The sequence below is a fragment of the Nicotiana tabacum genome, chromosome 7, assembly GCF_000715075.1.
Source record: "Nicotiana tabacum cultivar K326 chromosome 7, ASM71507v2, whole genome shotgun sequence".
NCBI lineage: Eukaryota > Viridiplantae > Streptophyta > Magnoliopsida > Solanales > Solanaceae > Nicotiana > Nicotiana tabacum.
Window position 1 is genome coordinate 138,624,400 of NC_134086.1, and position 21,001 is coordinate 138,645,400.

The 21,001-nt window shown below is 36.2% G+C and overlaps 1 pseudogene; it reads right to left on the reverse strand.

Annotated features, from left to right (window-relative positions):
- Positions 1-1,373: 1,373 nt before the first annotated feature.
- On the reverse strand, positions 1,374-20,594 carry LOC107821635 (uncharacterized; annotated as a pseudogene).
- Between the last annotated feature and the right edge of the window lie 407 nt (positions 20,595-21,001).

The following is a 21,001-nucleotide window of genomic DNA, read 5'->3' on the forward strand; positions in this document are numbered from 1 at the left end:
CACATATGTAGTACTAATACATAAATTCAGCATTTATATTACCTGAAAAGTGACATTATAGGTAACAACTTACCAGTTGTAGCTTGTGCATCATTCATATAAAATACTTGAAAATGGTAAGTCAGTAGCAAGCATCAAGTAGGTCATGGATACTCGAAAATACCTCTTCTAGTAGTCATACTAATCACTGTTTGCTTTCAAATGATACGACCATAAATTATGAAGTATACTTTCTCAGTAGCTGATTTGTTTTCCAAATTTCAAAGAAGTAATTAATCAACCTAGATAAAGATGTGAAGTATTTCTTGTTTTCTTCAAGATGATTTATTCTTCTAATCAGTATGACAATTTTTTTTATTCTCCTTTTTTTTTTACTATATGCAAGTGCAAAAATCCAAAAGGAAAAAAATATTCATCCAAGTAAAAGAAAATGTTAAAAGCGGTAGGACAGATTTAAGATAGTTAACACACAAATATGCATAAGACATTTTATATAACATATCCTTGGTTACCATAACATGCCTCATATCAACAATTAACTGCTACTATGATTTTCACATATAGAACTTCGAAAATTTTATTCCATTCATGTAATATAAAAGATGTAATATTAATATGTGCTTATGCAATACATGTATGGTACGAAGTTGTGTGCATATGAGATATTAAAGGATGACAAGTATAACATAATTATACCTTCTTACGGTCCATTACTTACCATATGTAATTTTTCTTTACATCTAACCATGAGATGATATGTATGACTTCTAATTGCAATCTTTCCGGATGTAGGAAATATTTTGTAGATATATATACAATTGGTTAGAGAAATATTTGGATGTAGGAATTTTATATATATATATATATACAATTGGTTAGAGACTCGTGCTGATAACGTGTTATGAAATAAAAGCAATTTAGTAAAACATGAACAAGAAATAGAGATAGAGAGAAGGAAGAGATTTTCTTCTTTAATTGTGTGTATTTTCCTATCTATTACAAGGCCTTTATATAGGCATAAAAAGTGAAGAAAATATCATGGAATATGTCATTGAACATACAAAATATATCATTGAATATGTCATTAAGCATTTGAGATCAAGATCATGGAAGAAGAATAGACATCCACCATAATGTGATATTTATCATAACAAAAATAAAGTATTCAATGGATAAGAAATAATACTAGATAAACTGGAGATTCTTGATAAATTACACCAAAAAAGGATCTTGATATAATAAAGCCAAATTGATGGAGATCTCAAGAATCTTACTTAAAACTCAAACAATAAATATTTCAAATTACTAAAATAAAAGAATACACAGCAAGCAAAGCCGATCATTTTGTGGAACATACATAAAATTATGGCGGAAAGGAAATGGAAATACTCGGAAGGAGGATGAAAAGGTGTTATAAGTCATGGAGATGTAGAAAATAATTGAGGGGAAGGGTTGAATATTAGTAGTAGGTTGGTGGGGGAGATGTTGCCGGTGGTGGAGGTGAAGCATAGGAGACTGACTGCTCGTATGGAGGTGATGCATAGATGGGTGTTTGCTTGTAGTACGTTGGTGGTGGAGGTGAAGCATAGGTGGCAGATTGCTCGTGCTTCACAGGTGGTGGAGGTGAAGCATAGGTGGGTGCTTGCTCGTACTTCACAGGTGGTGGAGGTGAAGCATACGTGGGTGTTTACTTGTAGTACGTTGGTGGTGGAGGTGAAACATAGGTGGAAGATTGCTCGTACTTCACAGGTGGTGGAGGTGAAGCATAGGTGGGTGTTTGCTTGTAGTACGTTCGTGGTGGAGGTGAAGCATAGGTGGGTGCTTGCTCGTACTTCACAGGTGGTGGAGGTGAAACATAGTTGGGTGCTTGCTTGTAGTATATTGGTGGTGGAGGTGAAGCATAGGTGACAGATTTCTCGTACTTCAAAGGTGGTGGAGGTGAAGCGTAGTTAGGTGTTTGCTTGTAGTAAGTTGGTGGTGGAGGTGAGTAATACGATGGCGATTGTTCATAGGTTTTTGGTGGAGGTGGTGAATTGTAGGTTGTAGGCGACTTGTAGTACTTTGCTGGCGACGGGGACTTGTAGTAGTACTTTGAAGGAGTTGGGGACTTGTAATAATACTTTGTGGGAGCAGGTGACTTGTAATAATGCTTTGAGGGAGCGGGTGACTTGTAATGTATGGTTGCAACTGGTGCCTTGTAGTAGTGTTTTGAAGGAGCTGGTGACTTATAGTAATTCTTTGAAGGAACAGGTGACTTGTAGTAATACTTTGAAGGAGTATGTTTCTTGTAATACTTCTTTGCAACCAGTGACTTATAATAGTGTTTTGAAGGAGATGGTGACTTGTAGTAGTGTTTTGATGGAACAAGCGACTTGTAATAATGTTTTATCGGAGCGGGTGACTTGTAATATTTCACTACAACGGGTGATTTATAGTATTGCTTTGAAGGAGCAGGCGACTTGTAATATTTTGTTGGCAAGTGTGATTTGTAATATTTTATTGGTGATGGCGACTTGTAATAGTCGTGCTTCGATGGTGCTGGAGATTTATAGTAGTGTGACGGAGAATGTGCAGTAGGTTTCTCAGTTTTCTTGTAGTAAGGAGTGGGTACCTCATACTTGGATGGAGATGGTGATTTGTAGTACTTCTTAGAGTTGTAAGAAGGAGAAGTATAGCCATAAGAGTAATCAGCAACAACAGTGCTGGCTACTAAGCAAATTGCCAAAGCAGCTGTTAGTAAGGGCCATTGGCCCAACTTCCCTAAGCTTGTCATTTTGATTTGCAACAAACTATAGCTGGAAAAGGGAAAGATAGAACTAAGACTTGTCTTGCATATTTGAGTAGAGAGCTCTAATTTTTATAGGCAATGTGACATAATTTTGCACATTAATGTAATAGCTTCATGGTTACCCACTAAGCAAAGAGCAAAGTACAAATAAGGACTTGATCAGTACAAAGTGGGAGGCATTATCTGGTGACAAAAAATAATAAGAAATACTCAATAAAAGTACAACAAAGGGCGACACCGCGAAGTAGTTATAGAGTTTGACATTGTCCCTATCCCGTTGCGAAGTTAAAAATTTCGCTAAGGATATTCAAAGTTTAATATATACTAGTATTAGTACCCGTGTGATGCACGGATCACATTAAAAATATTAATCATAGCAAATTATAATTTTACTTGTTTAAGCACATGAGATTATATTACTTTAACAAAATTAAACTATCTTCTTAATTTATTTTAGTATACCCAATAGATAAACTCTATGATGTCATACTTTCTTCAAAATGTAATAATGAACTATTCCAAAAAACATATATATTAGAAGTTCTTGATAGTAAAAGATCTACGCCATTATTTAATTTTAACCCATATGCAGATTCTTTTCTTATATGTTTTGTTCCTAAAAATATGTATTTAGAAAACGATTGTGTTGAAGACAAACCAATTATTTTTCGAAAAATTATTCTCATTATTCTAGAAAATAGAGTTTTATTTTTATGAAAATTTGCTAATGAATATTTTTTAATTGAAATTCAAAAACTGACGACGCTTGAGACTTGACTCAAATATTTTATCTTTTAATTCAGATTAATAAATACTTACACTTAATTCAAAAAATAATTTATATCCAATTTTGTTATATTGCTAATTAATATTGACCAAAATTTACCATGTGAAATTTTTAATAGCTTGTCACTTGACTTAATACTTTATCGACTATTCTCCTCTTACCAGGTTATGCTTTAACACATATCTAAATGCTTAGTAGTCTATTTATGATTTATCTGATATTTGATCTCATTGTTATGATTCATTTCTTGCTACTCAATAAGAAGTGCTTGACATTCTTGAGAACTAATTTTCAAATAACTATGTCAAGCTGGAAAAAAAAATCAACTATAGTACCTCGTCTTTTTTCTTAATATCTTTTAGCAAAATCTATAAAAAAAATTAAGATAAATGAATCATATAATTATTGATCAAACCTTGTCAAAAAACTTCAGGCCAAAGGGAATTATTATTAGTATTTTATCCTGAATTTTTAAATATATTTGAATTTTACCTATTATTTGAAGTTAGAATAAAAGATTTACCAAAAAATCATATAATTATTGAATAACTCTACGTTCATTATTTTTATATGATATTATGCACTCTTATTATTAAATTGTTAATAACTTTTTATTACCTTGTCACTTGGATTAACATTGTGTTCGTTGCTTTCTTTTTAATATAATATAAGTATTTTTTTTACTCCGAATTACTTATTATTTTAAAAAAATATTTTTTCACAATTTTATAATTTTCTGATTATATTCAAAGTATAAATATCCACATATTATTTCTATTTCCTGTTTGTATTTTATTTTTCTACATGATATTTTAATTGGTTTTTCATATTTAATAATCTACCTTTAATCAAAGTAATGTCATATTTAAAGCTAAGATTTGATTTTTACTTCGTTCAACGTATAAACAGCAATGTCATATTGAATTTTTTTTGTGTGTGTGTTTTTGTTAACATAGGCAAAACATTTAGAGCAATTAGTAACAAAATCGCATGCTTGACCCAAAAAATTTGAAAAATTTAAAAGTTAAAATATTCACTAATTGATTACATTTTTTCTTTAACTTAATTTTGAAATTAGTAACTATTACTCTAAATTTATTGATTCTTTTCTTTTCATGTTTTATTAAAATGAGAAAAACATTAGATCAATTAGTAACAAAATCTTACTTTACATTTAACGTTAGATTACATTTGATTGGTATGATTTAGTGTTGATTGATGAAATGCACCATTTATGGGTATGGAATATAGGTATTAATTCAAAAAAATTGTTGATATTTCTCATTAGATTTTATCCCGATTCTTATTAGATTTTGTTCAAAATCTATTTAGATTATATTTAAAAGTGCCAAGTGGCATTTTCTCAATACACCACTTGCCTTAACCATATGCTTCTTTTTAATATAATATAGATGTATTAAAAGAAAATTTTAATTTATATACACAGTATAATATTCTATATACTCAAAATAATTTTTCGATGAAGGGTATTCAACTAACCACCTTTCACTCTATTTGGCTACGTTACTGCCCTTATCTCCAAAGAAAAGCAACAGGAAAACAAAAATGCAATGGTTATCAGCACGTTGTGTGCGATTCTATACAGACAAAGCCACTACAAAATCAGATGTCAAAGTCACCAGAAAAAGAAAAAAAAATGGAAACTATAAACAAAGTCTATAGAACTTCTATAGAAACAAATATTTTATATGTTTCTTTCACTAAGTAGAGGTAATTAAGGTTTGTGTACATAGTAGGTATGTTATTATCATAAATATTTTATGTGTTAAAATTATCATAAATATTTTATGTGTTAAAATTAAAAATGGTATACATGTTATCAGTTTGGTTTGGATTCAGATCAAGTACTACTTTTACTTTTTGGATTAATACCAAACCGAACCTAGTTGGATTATAAGCCAATTTCAGTACAAGAGATTTCAGGAGATTAACAAAAGCAGGAACCAAAATAAATATCAACAAACATTACTGTCAACTGATAAGGTTTGACTAACGAGATTGATCTTTTTTGCTTCGGCTCGTCTAATGACATTTTCACATTTTTTGCTCAGATATGTTTAAAAACAAATAAGACAGTAACTCATCTCTCTCTCGAGACTAGATAAAAGCCAGACAAAAGAAGTAGAGCATAGTGCAATGCCAAACATCTTGCTGAAAAATCAGTCATCAGACGACCTATGGTACATGAAGTACGGGTGTTTTCTTCAATGGTGCTCCTTATGATCATACTCCAATTCTCTAGTTACAGAAATTTTCAAAACATTGATATTTTTTCATTACATAATGCCAGCTAGGGTATACAAAATACAACATTGTGACGATCCAAAGGGGTCATCACCTGTTTTCTTACCCATTTCGTGCTTCCGAGGCCTTGAAAACCTCAATTTTAGTCGCTTCGATGTGCATGCGCAGCCGTGCGTGTAGCCGGAAAGCTTAAATATGAAATTCTGTGAAAAATGCTAAAATTTGATATTAAAATGAGTAAATTTGACTTCGGTCAACATTTTGGGTAAACAGACCCGGACCCGTAATTTGACAGTCCCGGAGAGTCCGTAGGAAAATATGGGACTTGGAAGTATGCCCGGAATCGAATTCCGAGATCCCAAGCCCGAGAAATGAATTTTTGAGTAAAATTATTTTTCTGAAATTTATAAAGAAAATTGAAATGAAAATTGGTTAGAACGTGTTGGTATCGGGCCCGTATTTTGGTTTCGGCTCTCGGTACATGTCTTATATGTGGTTTAAGATATTTCTGTGAAGTTTGGTTGAAATTGGACGTCGTTAGACGTGTTTCGGACTTAAAACTCTAAATTTGAAAGTTTATGAAGTTTGAAGAAAAACAAGTGATTTTGAGGTTTGATTCATTGTTTTTGATGTTATTTTGGCGATTTGATCGCACGGTTAAGTTCGTAGAATGTTTTTGAGTTGGTGCATGTGTTTGGCTAGTAGCCCCGAGGGCTCGGGAGTGTTTCGGAGTGGTTTCAAACTTAGAAAGATTGCAGATTTTGGCTTCAGCAGTTGCAGGTCATTCCTTCTTCGCGTTCGCGACGCATCCTCCGCGTTCGCGAAGCTTCCCATTTTCCTTTCATCACGTTCGTAGCATTGGCTTCGCGTTCGCGTAGGGTCAATTGACCCTGGGGGGCTTAGCCTTCTTTCCCTTTGCGTTCGCACTCGTAATCTCGCGTTCGCGTAGTGTCCAGGACTCCCTTCATCGTGTTCGCGTGAAGTCCCACGCGTTCGCATAGAGCAACTCTGAACCCCTGCACTTTTATTCTACGCGTTCGCGATAGCCTTTCTGCGATCGCGATGGCCTGTAAGTTCTACCCTTCGCGAATGCGACCAGCTTGTCGCGAACGCGAAGGGCAATTTCGCCCAGTTATAATTTTAATTCCAGAACAGTGTATTACGGGATTTTTCACAAGTTCCACGAGCTCCTTCTTCTCCAAGGTTCTTAGGCGTCCATTGAAGCTTTCTTTCACCAAAACTTTGTGGGTTAGTAATCCTTAACTCGTTTCCTTCATTTCTCATCAACATCTAATGAATTCCTAAGCCTAAAACATGAAATTTTAGGTAGAAAATTGGAGATTTGGATAGAGTTAGGGCTTTTTGATTTTTCTTGATTTAGACCTCGATTTGGGTCGAATTTGAAAATAAATTATATATTCGGGCTCGTGGGTGAATGAGTGATATGAATTTGGTCCGAACCTCGTGTTTTGACCAAGCGGGCCCGGGGTCGATTTTTGGAATTTTGGGAAGAAAGCTTGGAAATCTATAATTAGGCATTGGGTTTGATTTGTTTAGAATATATTGATATTATGAAGTCATTATTGTATAGACTTGATTCAGTTGGAGCCAAATTCGAGAGGAAAAGCGGTTGTTGTGGATTGATTGTGATCTTTGAACTTCGAGAAGCATTGGCTCGAGTGGTAATACGAATTGTGAAAGTATATGAGATAAATGAAACCCTTTGGAGCATTGGCTCAAGTGGTAAAGTGAGTTATAAAGTAAGAAATGAAAGAAAGAGAAAAAGTTATTAAATTGTTCCCTTGCCGGGATGCTTGTTGCTTTGTTGATTATCTCCCTTGCCGGGATGTTGAGATTTATTGATATTGTTCCCTTGCCGGGACTTAGCTGTTTAATTGTATTCCCTTGCCGGGATTTCTATTATTATTATTTGTTTAATCCCTTGCCCCTTATTTGTGATTGTTGTTTGGGTGAGGAAGAGCGATAAAGCACGTAGGGTAATGTCGTGCATTGTTTGCTATTGTGAGGAAAGAGTGTAAAGCACGAAGGGTGATGTCCTGCCGTACAATGTACCATTCCGTACCGATATTTATTGATTATATGGTGAGAAAAGAGTGTAAAGCACGAAGGGTGATGCCGTGTCGCATGATGTACCATTCCGTGCCGATTTTATTGATTATATGGTGAGGAAAGAGAGTAAAAGCACGAAGGGTGATGCCGTGCATTTGTTGATTTCTGATTTCCTTGTTGATATCTGAGTTATGTTATTTCTTTCATTACCAGTTGTTATTTGATTATTTTGAGGTATTAGATTTCCTTACCCTATTTGCCTTGTGATTGTTGTTTGAGTGAGGAAGAGCGTAAAGCATGAAGGGTGATGCTTTATTCGATCAGCTTCAAGGTGCCAAGGTATTTCAAAGATAGACTTGATATCTGGCTACCATCAGTTGAGGATTAGGGTACCTGATGTCCCTAAGACATCTTTTCACACTCGGTATGGGCATTACGAGTTCTTGGTTATGTCATTTGGGTTGACAAATGCCCCATCAGTTTTTATGGATTTGATGAACTGAGTGTTCAGGCCTTATTTGGACTCGTTCGTGATAGTCTTCATTGGTAATGTCGTGCATTGTTTGCTATTGTGAGGAAAGAGTGTAAAGCACGAAGGGTGATGTCCTGCCGTACAATGTACCATTCCGTACCGATATTTATTGATTATATGGTGAGAAAAGAGTGTAAAGCACGAAGGGTGATGCCGTGTCGCACGATGTACCATTCCGTGCCGATTTTATTGATTATATGGTGAGGAAAGAGAGTAAAAGCACGAAGGGTGATGCCGTGCATTTGTTGATTTCTGATTTCCTTGTTGATATCTGAGTTATGTTATTTCTTTCATTACCAGTTGTTATTTGATTATTTTGAGGTATTAGATTTCCTTACCCTATTTGCCTTGTGATTGTTGTTTGAGTGAGGAAGAGCGTAAAGCATGAAGGGTGATGCTTTATTCGATCAGCTTCAAGGTGCCAAGGTATTTCAAAGATAGACTTGATATCTGGCTACCATCAGTTGAGGATTAGGGTACCTGATGTCCCTAAGACATCTTTTCACACTCGGTATGGGCATTACGAGTTCTTGGTTATGTCATTTGGGTTGACAAATGCCCCATCAGTTTTTATGGATTTGATGAACTGAGTGTTCAGGCCTTATTTGGACTCGTTCGTGATAGTCTTCATTGGTAATGTCTTGGTATATTCCCGCAGCTAGGAAGAGCACGAGCTGCATCTCAGAGTGGTTCTTCAGACTCTGAAGGATAGTCAGCTATATGCGAAGTTCTCGAAGCGTGAGTTCTCGTTGAGTTCAGTTGCATTCCCGGGTCATGTCGTATCAACAGAGGGTATTCAGGTTGACCCGAAGAAGATTGAAGCAGTCAAGAACTGGCCTAGACCAACATCAGCTACAGATATTAGGAGTTTCTTGGGGTTGGCAGGCTACTATCGTCGGTTCGTGGAGGGTTTCTCATCTATTGCAGCCCCGATGTCCAGTTGACCTAGAAGGGTGCCCAGTTCAGATGGTCGGACGAGTGTGAGGCGAGCTTTCAGAGGCTCAAGACAGCTCTGACTACGACACCGGTATTGGCTTTGCCCACAGGTTCAGGGCCTTATACAGTCTATTGTGATGTTTCCCGTATTGGACTTGGTGCAGTGTTGACGCAAGATAGCAAGGTCATTGCTTATGCTTCGAGGCAGTTGAAGATTCATGAGAAAAGCTATCCAGTGCATGATTTGGAGTTGGCAGCCATTGTTCACGCATTGAAGATTTGGAGGCACTATCTGTATTTGAGGCAGATGAGGTGGTTGGAGTTGTTGAAGGATTATGATATCACTATCTTATATCACCCGGGGAAGGCCAATGTGGTGGCCGATGCTTTGAGTAGGAAGTCGGCTAGTATGGGCAGTCTTGTTTTATTCCGGTCAGTCAGAGTCGCTTGTTTTGGATGTTCAGGCCTTAGCCAATGGATTCGTGAGGTTGGATATTTCTGATCCTAGTCAGGTATTAGCTTGCACGGTCGCTCATTCTTTATTGTTGGAGCGTATCTGTGATCAGCAGTTTGATGATCCCCATTTGTGTGTCCTTAGAGACACGGTGCAGCGTGGAGGTGCCAAGTAGGTTACCTTAGATGCTGATGGAGTTTTGAGACTGCAGGGGCGAGTTTGTGTGCCTAAAGTGGAGGGGCTTCGAGAGTTGATTTTAGAGGAGGCCCATAGTTCCCGGTACTCTATTCATCTGTGTGTCGCGAAGATGTATCAGGATTTGCGGCAACATTATTGGTGGCGTAGAATGAAGAAGGATATTGTGGCATATGTGGCACGGTGTTTGAATTGTCAGCAAGTTAAGTACGAGCATCAGAGGCCTGGTGGATTGTTTCAGAGGATTGAGCTTCCCGAGTGGAAGTGGGAGCAAATCACTATGGACTTCGTTACTGGACTTCCGTTGACTCGGAAGAAGTTTGACGCGGTTTGGGTCATTGCTGATAGGCTGACCAAGTCAGCGCATTTCATTCCTGTGGCAGTCTCCTATTCATCCGAGAGGTTAGCTAAGATCTATATCCGGGAGATTGTTCGCCTTCATGGTGTGCCGGTATCTATCATTTCGGACCGAGGTACACAGTTTACTTCGCGTTTCTGGAGAGCAGTTCAGCGAGAGTTGGGCACCCAACTTGAGTTGAGTACAACATTTCATCCTCAGACGGACAAGCAGTCTGAGCGGACTATTCAGATATTGGAGGATATGCTCCGAGCTTGTGTTATTGACTTTGGAGGTTCGTGGGATCAGTTCTTGCCTTTAGCAAAGTTTGCCTATAATAATAGCTACCGGTCGAGTATCCAGATGGCTCCTTATGAGGCTTTATCTGGTAGGCGATGTCGATCTCCGGTTGGATGGTTTGAGCCGGGAGAGGCTCGGTTGTTGGGTACAGATTTGGTTAAGGGGGCCTTGGACAAGGTCAGGATTATTTAGGATAGGCTTCGTACAGCCAGTCCAGGCAAAAGAGTTATGCAGACCGCAAGGTTCGAGATATGGCATTCATGGTTGGTGAGCTGGTATTGCTCCGAGTGTCGCCTATGAAGGGCGTGATGAGATTCGGGAAGAAGGGCAAGCTTAGCCCTTGGTTCATTGGCCCGTTTGAGATTCTTGATCGAGTGGGAGATGTGGCTTATAGACTTGCATTGCCGCCTAGCTTATCAGCCGTGCATCCAGTTTTTCATGCGTCCATGCTCCGGAAGTATCACGGTAATCCATCCCACGTGTTAGATTTCAACACTTTCCAGTTGGACAAGGATCTGTCTTATGAGGAGGAGTCTGTAGCTATTCTAGATTGGCAGGTTCGTCAGTTGAGATCCAGGAGTTTCCCTTTTGTTCGTGTTTAGTGGAGAGGTCAGCCTCCTGAGGCATCGACCTGGGAGTCCGAGTCCAATATGCGGAGCCGTTATCCCTATCTATTCTCCGACTCAGGTACTTCTTTCTTTTGTCTGTTCAAGGACAAACGATTGTTTTAGAGGTGGAGAATGTGACGACCCAAAGGGTCATCACCTGTTTTCTTACCCATTATGTGCTTTCGAGGCCTTGAAAACCGCATTTTTAGTCGCCTCAATTTGCGTGCGTAGTCCGGGCGTGTAGCCGGAAAGCCTAAATAAGAAATTCTGTGAAAAATGCTAAATTTTGATATTAAAATGAGTAAATTTGACTCCGGTCAATATTATGGGTAAACGGACCTGGACCCATGATTTGATGGTCTCGGAGGGTCCGTAGGAAAATATGGGACTTGGGCGTATGCCCGAAATCGAATTCCGAGGTCCCAAGCCTAAGAAATGAATTTTTGAGTAAATTGTTTTTCTGAAATTTATAAAGAAAATTGGAATGAAAACTGGTTAGAACGTGTTGGTATCGGGCCCGTATTTTGGTTCCGGCGCTTGATACAGGTCTTAATGTGGTTTAAGATATTTCAGTGAAGTTTGGTTGAAATTGGACGTCATTAGACGTGTTTCGGACTTAAAACTCTAAATTTGAAAGTTTATGAAGTTTGAAGAAAAACTAGTGATTTTGAGGTTTGATTCATTGTTTTTGATGTTATTTTGGCTATTTGATCGCACAGTTAAGTTCGTCGAATGTTGTTGAGTTGGTGCATGTGTTTGGCTAGTAGCCCCGAGGGCTCGGGAGTGTTTCAGAGTGGTTCCAAACTTAGAAAGATTGCAGATTTTGGCTTCAGTAATTGCAGGTCATTCCTTCTTCGCGTTCGCGAAGCTTCCCATTTTCCTTTCATCGCGTTCGCAGCATTGGCTTCACGTTCGCATAGGGTCAATTGACCCCGAGGGGCTTAGCCTTATTTCCCTTTGCGTTTGCACTCGTAATCTCGCGTTTGCGTAGTGTCCAGGACTCCCTTCATCGTGTTCGCGTGAAGTCCCACGCGTTCGCATAGAGCAACTTCTGAACCCCTGCACTTTTATTCTACGCGTTCGCGATACCCTTTCTGCGATCGTGATGGCCTGTAAGTTCTACCCTTCGCGAATGCTACCAGCCTATCGCGAATGCGACCAACCTGTCGCGAACGCGAAAGGCAATTTCGCCCAGTTATAATTCTAATTCCAGAACAGTGTATTACGGGATTTTTCACAAGTTTCACGAGCTCCTTCTTCTCCAAGGTCCTTAGGCGTCCATTGAAGCTTTCTTTCACCAAAACTTCGTGGGTTAGTAATCATTAACTTGTTTCCTTCATTTAATGAATTCCTAAGCCTAAAACATCTAGACCTTAACTCGTTTTCATCAACATCTAATGAATTCCTAAGCCTAAAACATGAAATTTTGGGTAGAAAATTGGGGATTTGGATAGAGTTAGGGCTTTTTGATTTTTCTTGATTTAGACCTCGATTTGGGGTCGAATTTGAAAACAAATTATATATTGGGCTCGTGGGTGAATGGGTGATATGAATTTGGTCCGAACCTCGTGTTTTGACCAAGCGGGCCCGGGGTCGATTTTTGGAATTTTGGGAAGAAAGCTTGGAAATCTATAATTAGGCATTGGGTTTGATTTGTTTAGCATATATTGATATTATGAAGTCATTATTGTATAGACTTGATTGAGTTGGAGCCGAATTCGAGAGGGAAAGCGGTTGTTGTGGATTGATTTGGTCGTGGAAGTTGAGGTAAGTGTTTGGTCTAACCTTAGCTTGAAGGATTAAGAGTTGAGTTTTATTTGCTACGTGCTAATTGTCGAGTACGACGTATAGGCATGGTGACGAGTATCTATACGTTGATGTCTAGTATGACCGTGAGTCTTTATATTGCGGATATTCTGATCTTGTTGTGTCTTTCATGCCTAAATAATGATTTCTATATGTTGTAGAAAGCATGTGAAAGAAATTGTGATCTTTGAACTTCTAGAAGCATTGGCTCGAGTGGTAATACGAATTGTGAAATTATATGAGATAAATGAAACCCTTTGGAGCATTGGCTCAAGTGGTAAAGTGAGTTATAAAGTAAGAAGTGAAAGAAAGAGAAAAAGTTATTAAATTGTTCCCTTGCCGGGATGTTTGTTGCTTTGTTGATTATCTCCCTTGCCGGAATGTTGAGATTTATTGATATTGTTCCATTGCCGGGACTTGGCTGTTTAATTGTATTCCATTGCGGGATTTCTATTATTATTATTATTATTTGTTTAATCCCTTGCCCCTTGTTTGTGATTGTTGTTTGGGTGAGGAAGAGCGATAAAGCACGAAAGGTGATGCCGTGCATTATTTGCTATTGTGAGGAAAGAGTGTAAAGCACGAAGGGTGTTACCGTGTCGTACGATGTACCATTCCGTACCGATATTTATTGATTATATGGTGAGAAAAGAGTGTAAAGTACAAAGGGTAATGCCGTGCCGCACGATGTACCATTCCGTGCCGATTTTATTGATTATATGGTGAGGAAAGAGAGTAAAAACACGAAGGGTGATGCCGTGCATTTGTTGATTTCTAATTTCCTTGTTGATATCTGAGTTATGATGTTTCTTTCATTACCTGCTGTTATTTGATTATTTCGAGGTATTAGATTTCCTTACCCTATTTGCCTTGTGATTGTTGTTTGGGTGAGGAAGAGCGTAAAGCACGAAGGGTATTATCGTGCAAATTGTTGATTTCTGCTTCCTTGTTGATATGCTAGTTATGTTGTTTCCTTCCTTACTTGATGTCTTTCTATTCGGAACTGTATTCACCCCCACATCATGTTTCCCCTACCCGCATTGACTGGTTATTCCTGTATCTTTTCCCGTTGTATATATATATATGAACTGCACGGGTTTATTTGGAGTCTGGTCATAGCCTCGTCACTACTTTGCCGAGGTTAGGCTGGGCACGTACCAGCACATAGGGTCGGTTGTGCCGATACTACACTCTATGCTCTTTTGAACAGATCCAGGTCTTGGATAGCAGCAGTAGCGCGGGAGCCAGGCTTCAGTCCAGTGAGACACCGAGGTAGCCTTGCAGGCGTCCGCAGGCCCGACGTCTCCTCTATCTTTTATTTCAGTCTGTTATCTCATGTTTTCGAGACAAACAATTTATATTCTTCTTTCAAACGGTTGTATTTAGTACTCTTAGAAGTTCGTGGGTAATGTGACACCAGTTCTTGGGTAGATACATATGTTGATTTCCGCATTATTGTTCAGTTTCTTTAATTTACATCTTGTGCATATTTATTTAATTCCGTTGTTTTCATGATATTACTGATAATTGTCAAAAGAAGTAATTTGTTAATAAAGTAGCAGTTAAGAATTGGCTTGCCTAGCTCACATTAGTAGGCGCAATCACGACTCCTGAGGGTGGGAAATCCGGGTCGTGAAAAACATAAAAATGAATGTGCAAATCATATGGTTTCATACTGTACTTCTCTACATGATTACAGATACATGTTTTATAGCACTGGTAATTTGGGTTTGCTAGCGGGGCTGTAGCTATGGTATTGGGGCTCCTAAGGCTGCACAGAGGGAAGAGTGATGGTACCAAAGTGTTATTTAAATGCTACGGGTGTTTTTCGTTTATTTAATACATTTCCAGTAACTATTTACTTAAATTTTATTTTCTCGAGTTTATTCTCCTAGTAAATTCTGTATTATTACTCGAGTATTACTTGATTCTATTTAAAAAATAACACTGATATTAGCAATACATGTACTCCATTCGTAACAACGTTGTATCTTTTGACATATTTAACATAGAGAATTCATTTTAGAAAAGAATTGGAAAAATTATTCATATGCTTACATTTAATCTTTATTTTAATCAACCATTCTTGAGAAGAAAATTCTCTAGAAATAATACTCTTAGGTTAGGTGGTCCCTCTTCAACTAAATTGTTTGGAATAGATGTCTGATCCAGGAGTTATGTGTAAAGACCAAAATTGTTATGAAATAAAAACAATTTAGTAAAACATGAACAAGAAATAAAAGCAATTTAGTAAAACATGAACAAGAAATAGAGATAGAGAGAATGAAGAGATTTTCTTCTTCAATTGTGTGTATTTTCCTATCTATTACAAGGCCTTTATATACGCATAAAGATTGAAGAAAATATGTCATGGAATATGTCATTGAACATACAAAATATGTCATTGAATATGTCATTAAGCATTTGAGATCAAGATCATGGAAGAAGAGTAGACATCCACTATAATGTGATATTTATCATAACACTTCCCCTTGGATGTCCATAGATAATATGCCTCGTTAAAACCTTACTAGAAAAAAACCCTATGGGAAAAAATCCTAGTGAAGGAAAAAGAGTACACATGTTTAGAAATAGCCTTTTGGTTGCCTCGTTAAAAACCTTGCAAGGAAAAACCCAGTGGGACAAAACCTTGTAAGGAAAAAGAGTACAACGCGTATTAACTCCCCCTGATGAGAGCATCAATTCACATCCTTGATCATTCACATCCCAATCTTGTACACTAGTTTCTTGAAGGTTGACGTCGGTAGAGATTTGGTGAACAAATCAACCATATTATCACTTGAACGAATCTGTTGCACATTGATATCACCATTCTTTTGAAGATCATGTGTGAAAAATAACTTTGGTGAAATGTTATAGACCTCAACCAAATACATTCTCGGCTTGCTTCATGAATAGCAATTATCTCAGCATGATTAGAAGAAGTAGCCATGATTGATTGCTTAGTCGATCGCCAAGATATGGCAGTGCCTCCACATGTAAATACATAGCATGTTTGAGATCAAGCCTTGTGTGTGTGTCAGATAAATACCCCACATCGGCATAACCAACAAGATCGGTATTGCAATCATTGCCATAAAATAAGCCCACATCGGTAATCTCCCTTAGATAACGCAATATGTGCTTGATTTCATTCCAATGTTTCCTTGAGCGGAGCTATATCTTGCTAAGATATTAACTGGAAAAGTTATGTCAGGCCTCGTAGTGTTAGCAAGATATATTAACGCACCAATTGCATTAAGATATGGTACTTTAGGACCAAGACGCTCTTCATTATTTTCATGAGGTCGGAGTGGATCTTTATTTATATCGAGTAATCTTACAACCATCAGGGTACTTAATGGATGTACTTTATCCATATAGAATCGCTTTAAAATATTTTCAGTGTATGTTGATTGATGGACAAAAATTTCATCTTTCATATACTCAATTTGTAGACCAAGATGAAATTTCGTCTTTCTAAGATCTTTCATTTCAAATTTTTTTTTCTTTAAACAGTCTACTGCTTTATGAAGCTCCCCGGGAGTTCTAATGATATTTGAATCATCAACATACATAGCGATTATAACAAATTCAAATTCGAATCCTTTTATAAGGACAAATTGAATTATTCTTGTACCCTTCTTTCAACAAGTACTCTCTCGGGCGATTATACCACATGCGCCCTGATTGTTTCAATCTGTATTAGGATTTTTGAAGCTTTATTTAATAAATTTCTTGGAAACCTTAATATGCTCCAAGACAATTTAAATCTTTCAATGATATCCACTATACGCATATCAAGTTTTCCATATATTACCAGATTAAAACCTGAAGTGACTATATCCACTATAAGAGAACATGTCTCTATATAATCAATGTGAGGATATTTACTAATTTTCTTGTGCCACAAGTCGTCTTTATGTCTATCGACTTGAACCTTTCGCACAAGAACACATTTATACCTCAATTGACTTTATACTTTCAGGTGTTGGACTATCCGTCCAACTTCACATTTTTCAAGTGAAGTCAATTTCATTGCGTATTTTTATTTGGCCAATCTTTTATCCGTCCAAATTTCATGACAGATTTGATCTCAAGATCCTCGTCAATATTAATAATATTGAGCGCTACATTATGTTAACAATATCATCGACAATCATTTTATGTCGGTTCCATTATTACCAATAAAGACATAACTTATTGAGATCTCTTTATTTCATTATTTTCAGGTACCTGATCCTCTCCCATGAGGTCTTATGAAGTGTTATGTCGTGGTGCTCTTCTAGGGCACTTGCCTCCTTATTATGACCATTTTGAATATTTGCCCCTCTCCTTCTTCAAGGAGTTTTATCTTTGGAACCGATTGGTCTGTTACACTTCATGCGTGCCATAGACTCTGTCCCTCATGGACTTTATTCTATTTGGAGCATTAGCAGCTGAAATATGACATTTAGCTTTGGGTCAGCAAATGCGTCTGGCAATAATTTGTAAATGAATTATCACTTGAACTTCAAGTTTATATTTTCTTGTACGAGGATCTATATGTATTCATAATAATTCATTTCACGTATCACTTTCTCAGCTGCCCATTTTCTCCCCCTAATGTTGGGATCACCAACACATTTCCCAACCATCTTTGGGAATGCATCTTTGTGCATTTTGGTGGCATAATTAAATCATATAACACATCCATATTTCTATATAGGAATTATTTGGTTCCTGACTCTGAACCGATTGTGATAGGGAGAAATTTTTATAACTTGGTTAGATGCGCACAAGTGCTGCTGTATATTAAATAATAAATCTCATACCAAATTTCGTTTTTGGGAGTTTTGTTCTCATAACCAATGATTTAGCTATAATTGGAGGCATACAATTTCTGCTAAACCAACTAGGATTTAAACCAGTATTATTAAAATAAATCATCATAATTTATATTCTGGAATTGTGCTCTAATAATTTGAGCAAGCAATCTTGCAAAAACCAAACTGCAAGTTGATAACAAATGCACATGTGACCATAAAATAAATGCATCTATTAAAATCATATAATAGTAAATGGTCCGCATGGCAGGTGACTGAGCCCATATATATATCACCTTTTATTCCTTCCAGAAATCAAGTGATTCAATCCCAACCTTTTAACTGGTATATCATGAGAATAAGCATCATAAGAGAATTCTTGAAGAATCTTCTATTCTTCAATATATGTCAATGTAATTCTTAATTAATTTTCCGCATCATAATTGAACCGAGATGGTCAACCGGTCATGCCAATTAATATTTGTTTTAGTAAACCTCTAGTTTACTTGTGGCATATGATTCCAGCATCATGTTTATATTTGTGTAGTACAAATTAAAAGAAGATCGGGTAACCTTTCATATTTACACGGTATGATTATAGAAATATGAAGATATTCAATCTTTCTTTCATTTATAGTCTCAATATGCCAATCACTTTGACTTATATATTTGAAACTCAAAAAGTTTCTTTTGAGACTTTACAATATCAATGTCATGAATAAGTTTATTCATCCTGGTAGTAACAAATTAATTTTTTCGGAGTTTTTAACAACTTTTATACAACAAGATCTTTTATCATACCATTCATATGGTAAATGTCTCCTTCACGGATAAAATTATATCATAATAAATTTTTCATGGTCAAAATCATCATAAGCAAAATCATTTCTTGCTTTAACTTTGCCTTTAATAACTTTTATAAGGCATAACAAAATAATATTTGGCGTATCACATGTACGCGACCAATGACATATTCATGTAACCACACAATAATATTTATTCTCTTTATTTTACTCAAACCTCCCTTAAAGATGAGTTGTGTGGTATTCATATAATCATGAATTGCATGTCTTTATTCATTGCTTTTATCACATATTATGACATTCAACTTTAGGAATGGTTTGCATTCTCAATGCTCATCACAAGTCACATTCTCTTCAAGGAATGAATCATAATCAGCAGCGTGCTTTATTATTTTTATACCAATTTGATGGTAAGCATTACCTTCACATTTTGAAGGACTATTTTGAGAACCCTTATTGTTCTCCTTTTATAATCATAGTGATGATTATTATTATTTTGATATTTGGAATGCCCACTTTCATTGTTCAACCACTTGTCTTCATTGAAACTTATTATGCACTGCTATCACATTCACTTCAAGAATGGAGGAAATCAAGTGGGACAATTTTCATGCATTTTCATGAAAAATACATTATTTTTCTTTAGTCATTATTATATCATCAATATGGTACATTGGGACTCAAACCCAATGCCTTACCAATATAAAGGCATGTTAGGCCATAATAAATTGGGACTCAAACCCAACTCTTATCATTATGGAGCATCAGGACTTGATCCCGATGTCTTACCCTCAATTAATGGCATAATAGGCTAAACAATATTGAGATTCATTCTTAAGCCTTAATTTCAATCACATGCCAAGAAAGTTATACACAACTAATTTGCAACTTAGCAAATCAAATTTGCTTTCTTAAATAAGTATACAAATCTCAAATCAGCGTAAAGCTTTATTAATTATTTGTAGCATCTATATGAAATACAATCGTTTGTAGTCAGAATATTTCTTCTAAATTCTATTAGAGTTTAAAAGGATCATAAAATCATTGTCATAATATTTATTGAGTCTCTCTCAAAAATATTGTTGTTTTCGAGGTATACCCTACCTATTGGATTTGATTTAACGCCATGAATTTCCTTCACTCAATTCAACCAAACAATTAGTGAATAAATTTATCAAAAGTATATCATATAGGTAACAACACATATGTAGTACTAATACATAAATTCAGCATTTATATTACCTGAAAAGTGACATTATAGGTAACAACTTACCAGTTGTAGCTTGTGCATCATTCATATAAAATACTTGAAAATGGTAAGTCAGTAGCAAGCATCAAGTAGGTCATGGATACTCGAAAATACCTCTTCTAGTAGTCATACTAATCACTGTTTGCTTTCAAATGATACGACCATAAATTATGAAGTATACTTTCTCAGTAGCTGATTTGTTTTTCAAATTTCAAAGAAGTAATTAATCAACCTAGATAAAGATGTGAAGTATTTCTTGTTTTCTTCAAGATGATTTATTCTTCTAATCAGTATGACAATTTTTTTATTCTCCTTTTTTTTTACTATATGCAAGTGCAAAAATCCAAAAGGAAAACATATTCATCCAAGTAAAAGAAAATGTTAAAAGCGGTAGGACAGATTTAAGATAGTTAACACACAAATATGCATAAGACAACTTATATAACATATTCTTGGTTACCATGACATGCCTAATATCAACAATTAACTGCTACTATGATTTTCACATATAGAACTTCGAAAATTTTATTTCATTCATGTGATATGAATGATGTAATATTAATATGTGCTTATGCAATACATGTATGGTACGAAGTTGTGTGCATATGAGATATTAAAGGATGACAAGTATAACATAATTATACCTTCTTACGGTCCATTACTTACCATATGTAGTTTCTCTTTACATTAATCATGAGATGATATGTATGACTTCTAATTGCAATCTTTCTGGATGTAGGAAATATTTTGTAGATATATATACAATTGGTTAGAGACTCGTGCTGATAACGTGTTATGAAATAAAAGCAATTCAGTAAAACATGAATAAGAAATAAAAGCAATTTAGTAAGACATGAACAAGAAATAGAGATAGAGAGAAGGAAGAGATTTTCTTCTTCAATTGTGTGTATTTTCCTATCTATTACAAGGCTAGGTATAAAAAGTGAAGAAAATATGTCATGGAATATGTCATTGAACATACAAAATATGTCATTGAATATGTCATTAAGCATTTGAGATCAAGATCATGGAAGAAGAATAGACATCCACCATAATGTGATATTTA